Genomic DNA, 10,701 nt, shown 5'->3' with positions numbered 1-10,701 from the left:
AAATTGTCCTAATGCTTCCTCCATCTTTTCCTCCTTCCCCTCCCCCCACCATTATCATTGCCATCTGTTCCCTCCATCATTCTATTTCTCCACTTAGCTATTTGCCTGAACCCTAATACAAGTCTCTTTATGTTCGTGATCAGCTTTGAATCTGTCAATTAAAAGTTGCAATAAGCTGTTTGAGACTTAAGGCATTGTTGCCATTTTTGGTCTATTAAACCAGATGAGAAGCTTTGCCAAGTGCTTGGTCATTCAAGTATGATCAAATCTAAGTTGCAATACCTTGAATAACTAAGTACTTGTTAGAGATCTAGCTCATCCTGTAAAAGAATTGGCCTTTATTTTCTTTCTCCCCATTAACTAGTGGTAACTCATCTTCCTTCATTTTCTTTCTCCCTAGTAAGTTATTTTCCTAAATCCTAATTCTAATTACTTGTTAACTACTAGATTACTTTGTGTTTTCATAGATTTTTTTATTCGGTAAAAGAAATTCAGTCATCAGAAGAACTAGCCAGTATAAGAAAATTCAATAAAAAAGTCTACTTCTTAGACTAATGGTCTAAGAAGTTGGCCTTGTTTTATTTAAATTTTTAAATTTTACACTGGTTGATATAATAATCGTTGTTAAAATCATAGTTTTCTATACAGCTAGTGTAAAGAGTTCAGACTTTTAACACCACCCATTTTTATACCAATCGTCTTTCTGATGTCAAATAGCCATTCTAACCAATGCAAAAGACATTTTGTTTCTAGTAGTCAAAGGAAGAATATAATGAGTGGTGTAAATCACGGAATTTTTCTATGTTAATAACAGTGCTAGGAAGAAGATTTAATCTCTATAATTTGAAAAGCCACCTTTCGAGATTGTAGGGATCCTGGATTTGAACTTGATGGGCTTATTGATTAGAATCACTCATATCCCCATGCATTTCTATAATAGCCATTGCATAGCAAGAATGGAGGAATGAGTTTGCAGACCTTTAAGGGTGGACTTCAACACCTTAGCGGATCCATGTTCTAAAAATTCAAAAGTTGAAAGAGGGCATTATGCTCGGATATGTTTGGGGCTTAACTTGAAAAAACAACTTGTTCCTAAAATAGTAGCAGCAAATAAAGCATTCAATATTGAGTATGAGGTTCTAAAACTTATTTGTTTTGAGTGTGGCCACTATGGTCATTGAAGGTATAATATCTTAAATTTTATTTTAGGATTTAAAAAATAAATAATAATAAAAATAACAAATAATATTATATTATTATAAAATAATAATATTTTATTGTTATTAAAAAAAATAACTTTCCACCAAAAGTTTGGTGGAAAGGTAGGAAGAAAATTTATTAGGGGGAAGCTCCACCTAATAAATGTGTAGGGGTAATATCTGCGCCCACACTTCGTCCTTTGTTTACTCAGGCACCAAAGAGAAAGAGAGAAAGAGAGCGAAAGAAAACAAAGAGCAGATCTTTAGTCTTAGTAAAGGAGAGGACAAGTTTTAGGAATAATTTATGTACATAAAATTACTTCTTTTTATCAAAATTTTTTATAAATATTTCTTATATATTTTAAGTTTCCTAATAGCAGTATTACTATAACAATTAGAGAAAGTTTGGAGACTTATATATGGATTATGGGGGTAAGCTTTGAGTTTTGATGATAAATGACCATGCGAATTTAGAAGTAAATGAGTAATTAATTTTAATTGGTTTAGATTTGTCCATTTGTTAGTTTTTAGTATTTAAATTAATTTGTTTAGTTGAAAAATCTGTTATATAAGATATTTGTCATATTTTTTATCGATTAAAATTAAGTTAAATAATTTATTTGGGTTGTTTGACATGTTATTGAGATTTTAATGGGTTTACTTTTATTTACTGGGTGAGTAGAGGTTTTAAAATAATTATTTCAGCTAAAAAGTTTATTCTTTGTGGAAAAAAATATATGATATTTATACCATTAAAATTTTGATTAGATTATTAATTTATAAATATTTGAGGTACTATTAAATTTTTGATGATTTGGTTTTGAGGTTTAAACTTCAAATGAGATTTTTAGAATTTAGAACATAATAATTTCATATTTGAAAATTTTCAAAAATTCTTTTTAGTTAAAGTAAATAATTTGAAGGATGCAAATAAATAATTTGGTTTGTTAGAAAATTATAAGTTAGTTTTAAAATACCTAATTTTAGATTATGAGAGTTGCGAGAATTTAGAATAAAAATTAAATTAAATTAAATTAGAAATTTAACTAATATGTGTAAGCTTAATTAATTAATTAACTAACTTATATTAATATATGATTATATTAATTATGTAGATTAATTATTGACTCAGTATAGGATTGAACTTGTGGTAATCCTTTTTATTGCTTTGGCGAGAGATAACCATTTTCACTTGTTATATTTGCTAATATGCTGTTTGTGAGTATTTTGATATTTTGAAATTATGATGTGCTATTTGAAGCTTAAGGAGATATGTTATACTTTTTGGGTTATGAAAATTTGTCTTGTAGGACTTTTGGACTTGTGATTGAGCTGTTTAGAAAAATATGTGATTTATATCTTGTGGATTATATTAAAAAAAGATTGAGATATTTCTCATTATATTGTGAATGATTGGTTGTTATTTAGATTTTGAGTTGAGTCTTGTTCTATCACATGGTAAGGTTGACATTGATATATATTGGTTGGCTTTTTTCGTTTCCCATAATGAGAGATATGTCTTTGTGGCTTCTTATTTGTCTCCTATAGTTAGGGATATGCCTTTGCAGCTTCTTATTCATCCCCCATAGTGAGGGATATGCCTATATATCTGATTAATCCCCATAGTGAGGGATAGACTTATGTGGCTTGTGCATTGTACCCATAGTGAGAGTTTGGATGATAAGATTATATTAATCTATGTGTTTTATATTTCTATTGATATATCTATATTTTTTGGGAATTAATAATTGTCTTGATATCTCACGAGCACATATTAGTATGTATGATGAGTTGAAAAGTTAGTTACTGAGACTTTTATCTCATCCCATGGTTTCTACTATCTTTAGGTGATAGTTCAGATAGTAGTCTATCCGGAAAGGCTTTGGAGGCATAATGTACTGTTGTAGCTTATATAACCTCCCTGTTTTTGTTTTATGTGCTAATCTATTATATATTGTCACATAGGACTCATCTACTCTAATGTTATAAACTAATACTTTTAATTACTACTATTTAATATGGGGAGCCGTTAGAAGGCTAGAGGCCTTTAAAACTTTGCATGTTACGCTCTTTTGAAAGTGTTAACTTTTGATTAATGAATTCTATAGCTTATTTTAAAATGATTTATTGGTTTTGAAAGGATGAGTCTTGTTTGGGCGTCTAAAGCCTAAGTTAATGAATCCTTTTTATTGCTTTGGAAGTCTAAAGCCTAAGTTAATGATTGATATTTTTCATGACATAAGTTTATTTATTTTAACCATGACAGTGGTTTTATAATTTTAAGATTTTTTTCTTTTCTATTATAGTTAATCTTTTAAATAAATTATGTGATTTAATCTAAATGAAAAAAGAACGGTCGTCATACGCATGTCCATGGAAGAAATACAAGCAGACGGATTAGAATTGCGGAAGTGCTTCATAATAAAATATAGTTACATTGGAGAAACGATCGAAAAATCCAACTTCGGTTGCTCCTGAACCTTTCGAACCTTGGACGCTTGTCCCCAGGTCATGTAAAGCATTGGTATCGAGGGAGAGAAGTCAGAGAATAAGACAGTTTAAGGGGGGAAAAGGTGCAAAAAATGTCAAGAAAGAGGATTTGACCTCTTTATCCTCTAAGTGTGCAAACACTCGCTCCACTTGAAGAATAAGGAGCAGGGGAAGGAGATTGCATTGCTAGTGAAAAGAGGCAATTGAATAACCTGTGAAAAAGGGTTCAGAGTTTGTGCTATGTGAAAAAAGAAAACCTGTAGCATTAGGGAAAGGAGTTGTGGTAGGAAGGCAAACAAGTGGACCCTCTATACCCCATTTGAAGACAAAATTGAAAGGGACTTATAAGGCCCAAGGAAAAAAGAATGAAAGGCCTACTATAGGAAAGAAAATCAAGTAGAAGGAGAAAATAAGCCCAACGAGCAAAATGGCACTAGTGAAAGAGGCCAAGTGGGCCAAGGCGTGAAGGGGAGGCCAAGGTGGCCATTAAACAGAGAGAACACAATGTGGTTGGTGGCGATATGGACCATATTGGCCAGCTCAAGACTCTAATGGTTAGCAAGATAAAAGAGCAGGAAAATAAGGAACTCATGATTTATAATGCAAATAAAAATTAGTCTCTTCATTCTCAAACATCCATCGCTAGCACTGATAAAGAGCATGTAATGGATTTTCTCCCTAATCCTAAACTACCAGACCCCACGACGTTGATAATGGAGGGATATTGTGGTAGGAGAAGTAGTAGATTTAGCTGATGATGAATTGGATGTGTTAGACGCCATATGAGAGACACATATTAGCAGATAATTGCTCTTTTCTTTTTATTGTTCTTTTATCCATGCATATTGCTATTTGGAATTGCAAGGAAGTCAGCAGCCATATCTTTCCATTACTAGTTAAAGATATTTTGAGGAAGAATAAAATTGGTATTTTGTCTGATTAAACCACAAAACAGTAGGTAAAGGGCAGACATTATGGTAAGGAAAATTGGTTCTCAATTTGGATCATAGTTGAGGCTGCATGGTATGTTTGGGGTTATATGGCTTATGTAGAATGATAAAGATCACTCAATTGATTATGTTTCATCCAATAAGCAAATTCTCCATTACCGTGTTAATGACAAAAGCTCTTCTTCTACTTTTTTCACCTTTTTGTTTATGGTGAGATAAATTTATCTAAGAGACAAAGTATTTGACAATCTATCAGAACCAATACCAAAGCTATAAAGGATGCTTGGATTATCTTGGGTGATTTTGATGTGTGTATATTTCTAAGAAACAAAATGGGAAGGGTTGCATCTTATTCCACATCTATGTTTGATTTTAATGAGTGCATAGCAGATTTTGGCCTTCTAGAATTTGAAGATCCTACCAAGTTCACTTGGGAATGAGAAGGTATTCAAGAGAAATTGGACTAGGTCTTTGAAAATGTAGCGTGGGAAGTGAAATTTCCCCAATCCAAGATCTATCATGAGCTTAAGTACAAGTCTAACCACGAGGTGATAGTTCTTTATGCGCACAGTCAAGAAAGCTAATGCCTTCCTCCAAACAGATTCCCTTACCAAGCTGCCTAGCTTTCTAAAAGACGGATTTAGTAATATACCGATACTGTGAAGGGTGCTTAGGAAAACAATAATGGGTGCCAAGGTGCGTTGAAGTTTTAGGAAACTGCAACCGTAACTGGAATAATGAGCATCTATCTAGAAGTATTCTATGATGAAAACAAGCAATCTTCAAGCGTTTAGAAGGTATTGAGAGGCACAAATGGGTTAGTTCGTGTAGAAAAGGACCTCCGGGAGAAACATAATAAACTAGCTCTCTAAAAAGAATTAATTTGGTTCTGAAAATCCTGATGTAATTGGCTTAAATGGGGGAATAAGAACACAAGCTTCTTCCATGCCTCAATGGTTGTTAAGAGGGGGGAAAAAATCACAGCTCTGCAAAATGACAGTAGGGAGTGGATTCAAAACCTGAAAGAACTTTCTCACATGGCAAGTCTATTTTATCATAAACTCTATAAGTGACAACCAATTAAGTAGTTAGAGATTTGAGTTAGCAAGAAAGTTTCCCAAGATTAACATAAACACAGGTTGACTTGATTCATAAAGAGGAAACTAGTATGGAAATGAAAAAAGCTATTTTTTCCCTGGGGCTTTTAAAGCACCTAGACCTGATGGTCTTTAAACATATTTCTTCCAAAACATGGGAAAAGCACTTTGCAATTTCGTTTCAATCCTACAACAATCGGGCAATTCAATCAAACCGATATAATGCTCTCTAAAAGTGGAAAAATCAATAACTATGAAGGAAAAGCAACATATCGCACTTCGTAATATGAATTTCAAAGTGATCACCAACACGTTAGCTACCAGGCTCAGACCAGTCATGAATCATCTAAGAAGACAAGAGTAATGTAGCTTTACAGCCTCATAGTCGAGCTGTGATAATATAGTAATCGCTCAAGAGACTATAAATCTAATAAGGACTAAAATACGCAAGAAAAGCTTCATCGCAGTTAAAGTAGATATGGAATAGGAAAGAGGGGCTTGAATTTACTCCTTATAGAGATGTGCACCAAAAGGATCCCTTAAGCCCCTACCTCTTTGCTCGCCTAATTAAAGATATATGCTAAAGAAAAAAAAACGGTAATCTCTCGGTTTGGCACGACTAGGTCACCTAATTAAAGATGTACACTAAAATATGCAAGGGAGTCATCGGTATTGGCAGATTTTTGAGGAGACAAAGCAGCTGATATATGAAGATTAGCATATTGAGATTGCCCATGCTACTAGGGAAGTTTTGAAAAGTGCTAATAGTTTGGCACGAAACACACATTCAGATATTTTGTAGATAAAACTCGTGCCGTCAGTAGTAGATTATTGTAGACTTCTGTTCTTAAAGATGCGCAGGAAGCTGAGAGATTTAATCCTGGATGCTAAAGTCGATTTTTTAGTGTTGTTTATTTTGCTACTGTTTCCTTTCAAGCTTTGAGCTTGCTATATGTAATCTAAAACAGCCTAAACAAAGTGCTTATAGCGCTAGAAGAGAGAAGGTAAGAAAAGTACAGCTCGAGATCTAATTTCAATGACAGCAATAAGGCGAGGGCGAGAGAAAGGAGGTCGCAAGTGAAAAATAGAGAAAATAAGAATAAAACTGAAGAATCATTCTCTACTGTCAAAAATCCTAGCTAAAGAGTCCAAGGTGGTTGGGAATGATTACTCTTGATTTTCTTTGAGACTCCAGTTTACTAGTTCCCGGGTTTTGTTTTAAGTTTGATTCTGTTTCTGCTATTTCGCTTGTTTTCTTTGGTTGCTCCCTTTGACCAGTTTGTTATGTTTCCTGTTGATACTCTTGAGTTTGCAATGGTAATTTAGCTTTTGGCTAAATGAAAAAAAAAAAAACTAAACTAAAAACTAAAAGTCAAAAAACATAAAAGTTGTTTTTGTTATGAATGTTATGTGTGAATGTACATTTCTTCCTTTTCTTCAACTTCACTAAGTAACTTCTACTACTTTCACTATGCATTATTCTTCCACTACTTTATTACTCATCTGCTATATATTTAATCTTGTAACTCACCTCCACTCACATTCATGAGATTAATTATCTACTACTTGTCATTTAAGAACAATTATAACCTATGTATAAAATTGTACCTATAAATAGGACTTGCATTTGTGTTGTGATGCAAGTGAAGGAATACAATAGTTTTCTCATTTTCTTTCCTTTATCTTTCTCTACTATACTTTTATGGTCCCATTTCATAAGATTTATCAGTACACAGTGCTCTAGTAATTGAGAGGTGCTATAGTAAGGCTCATCATCCGGAAGGTAAATTTACATATCACTTTCATATTGATTTGTTTCATAACTATTCCATTCTCTTAATTTTCATTTAAATTTTCTCACAAGACTTGAGCTTGTGGCTCTTGACATTAATGGAAAAAAATTATTTATCCTGGATATTAGATGTGAAAACCCATATAAATGCTAATGATCTAGAAGACCAATCAAGGAAGTAACCAAGCATCCAACCAAGATAAAACCAAAGTCATGATTTTTTTACGTTACCATTTCCATGAAAGAGTCAAGATTGAATATTTAACTATAAAAGACACATTTGTTCTTTGAAATAGTTTAAAAGAGAGGTATGACTACTAAAAAAACTGTAATTCTTCTTGAAACTTATTATGACTAGATGCATTTATGTCTGTAAGATTTTAAATTTGTGATTGAATATAATTCTGTAATATACTTACATGCTACTCCGTACGAAGACATCTCTTCTAAATATAATTCTGTAACCCAATACTGCTGTTAAGAATTAGCATAGCAAGGCAAATAATCCCTTTCAAATATGATTTCACCATAACATGCCTTCCCCAAAAAAAAAAAAAAAACCCCCCGAAGACCTTTTATTTTGAAACCCAAAATCGAGATGTGAAAAAAGGACCTTATTTTTTCGAGATCCACTTGCCAGTGAAGAAAAAAAATTTTCATTTATTTATATCGAAGAGATACATGTTCTTAATGATATGATCATAATTAACTGTCTATACAATGAGAGCCCTAAAATTGGACCATTCATAATATATGGAGAGGGACAATATAGATTCCTTATGCAGTACCACACTGTAAATTTTCCCCCGGGGGGGGGGGATCTGAAGAAATGTGTTCAATTTTTTCAGAAAAAATTAAATAAGCATTTTGCTATAACAGAGCTCTGTATGTTAGCATTCAATTCATATTGTTTTATCCTTTTATCAATTATTAGTAATAATTCTTGAAAAGCGAAAAATTTGGACAAATTATGCAAGAACAGAACATAAGGGATATGGCTAAAAACAAAATAATAATCTATACCCAGCTAGTTTGCACTTTATGAAATAAACATATGAGAATAATTTCATTTCATAAAACATAAAAAATATTTAAAAATGTACTCAAATTAAAATTATGATATAAGTGCACTTTATCACCCTGTAATGGCCTTTTTATCATATATTGATGATGTTTTTTACGCAAGATACGAATAAAAAGAAAACCTTTTTATCTTTGCCTAACACTAGAGAAATATAATGTAGTTATTAGAATATATAGCCAATTGTTTTACTGATCACAAAGAGACTAAATGTATTGGAAGTGCAGAAAAAGCAGTCTCCAAACGGTTCAAATAAAGGTTCATAGTCTCATGATAACAAGATGATAATTAAGAGCCAGCAATGAATTAGTTTATACTCCTATCCATAATATAAGACCTATTTAACTAATTTAATTATATTATAAAAGTTAGATAAGTTAATTAATTATAAAAAATATGAGATGTTTCTATTAAAATATCACAATCATCTTATTTACTATCATTTCCTATCTTTTATTTGATTATAGTTTAGGAGATCTAAAAGAATAATTCAAAAAAAATTGATAAATATAAAAAATAAATCTAACATTTAAGACAAAAATCAACTCAATAATTACATATTGGAGGAATATATAGATTTCTGAAAATGGGAAAAATTGGAATCTTGGACAATTACAGAATTTACAGGGGAAGAAGATGATGATGAAATATATATATATATATATATATATATATATATATATATATATATATAAAGGGGTAAAGTAGATCCTACAACACAAAATGTGTCATGGGTTTTATGCTTGGACTGAAACTCATGGGCATGGGTTCGAGCTGGCGGGATCTGTGATTGTGATTTTTCCCAACAAATCAAAATAATTCGTAAAATCTATACTATCATTCGCACAGGATACCAAGCTGTTTTTTTGTCACGACAAAATCGAACCTTTTCATCAGTTTCATTAATCATAAATTAGGCCTGTAAAACTTACCGATTTTATTAGGTAATATATAGAGACTATAAGTCACAGAGTTAAAGCAACAAAATTATGGCTGTATATAATAAACAATGCTAGTAGCAATATATCTATGGTCTGTATATAACAAATGTTTAGCTTCACTTGTATTTTCAAACTATAGACACCATATTATTTTTCTTCACTCCTCATAAGAATGTAAACCTATCCTTTTTCATGGGTTATGATTGATCCTTGTCCCTTGTTGAATTCCTTTTCTAGGGATGAGTGAGAGGGTTATTGTTCACTAATGATAATCACAGCGATATCCCATCTATATATATAGAAACGATATGCCCATAAAAACAAAAATAAATTAATGTAGAAAGTACTTTAAAAAAATAGAAAAGAAAAAAAAAAAGAGAGGGGCAATCTCGTTAATATCTTTTTAACCCTCCTCATTTCTATAGAATAGCCTCTAAGAGGGCATACATATAGTAATTTCATTCTCTATTTCACACTAGAGCTGGTAATACGGGTTGGGCCCGCGGGCCCAGCCTGCCAGCCTGCCAAAAATGCGGGCTCGAGTTGGCAAAATGCCAACCCGCCAAGGTGCGGGCTACTCCAGCCCGCACCGTTTTCAGCCCGCTTTTTTTTTTTTTAATTTTTTAGTTTTATATAATTTCTAATATATTATACAACATAATTGGAGGATTTTAACCCCCAAATTTCATATTTACATCTTCTCATCCATGTAATTGCATATGTAATACATACATAAAAGATCTACTTAATTAATTTGGATAAGAAAAATAGTCAAATTAATTATTTAGAAAAAAATATGTGTTAGTTTTTCTAAAATATCTTCTCAATTATAAATTAATCCTCACATTATTTTATTATAACTCATTACTCAAGTTTAAAACTCCAAGTCCAATTTAACATTACAAACTAAGCTCAAACTTATACAAATAATATTTAAAAAAAAAAAAAAGTTAGGCGGGCCGGCGGGCTAGCCCGCCAGCCCGCCAAAGTGCGGGCTACTTCAGCCCGCACCGTTTTTAGCCCGCACCGCTGCGGGCTGGCCCGTATCCGCACCGCCAGCCCGCATTCCCAGCTCTATTTCACACTAACTATGATCTATAAGTAGTTTTAACATGTTTCCAAGATGGGACATAACAAAATTCTATATAACA

Source organism: Neltuma alba, unplaced genomic scaffold, assembly GCF_004799145.2.
Source record: "Neltuma alba isolate B1F8T4 unplaced genomic scaffold, ASM479914v2 tig00013378_pilon, whole genome shotgun sequence".
Taxonomy (NCBI): domain Eukaryota; kingdom Viridiplantae; phylum Streptophyta; class Magnoliopsida; order Fabales; family Fabaceae; genus Neltuma; species Neltuma alba.
This window is presented reverse-complemented; position numbering follows the sequence as displayed.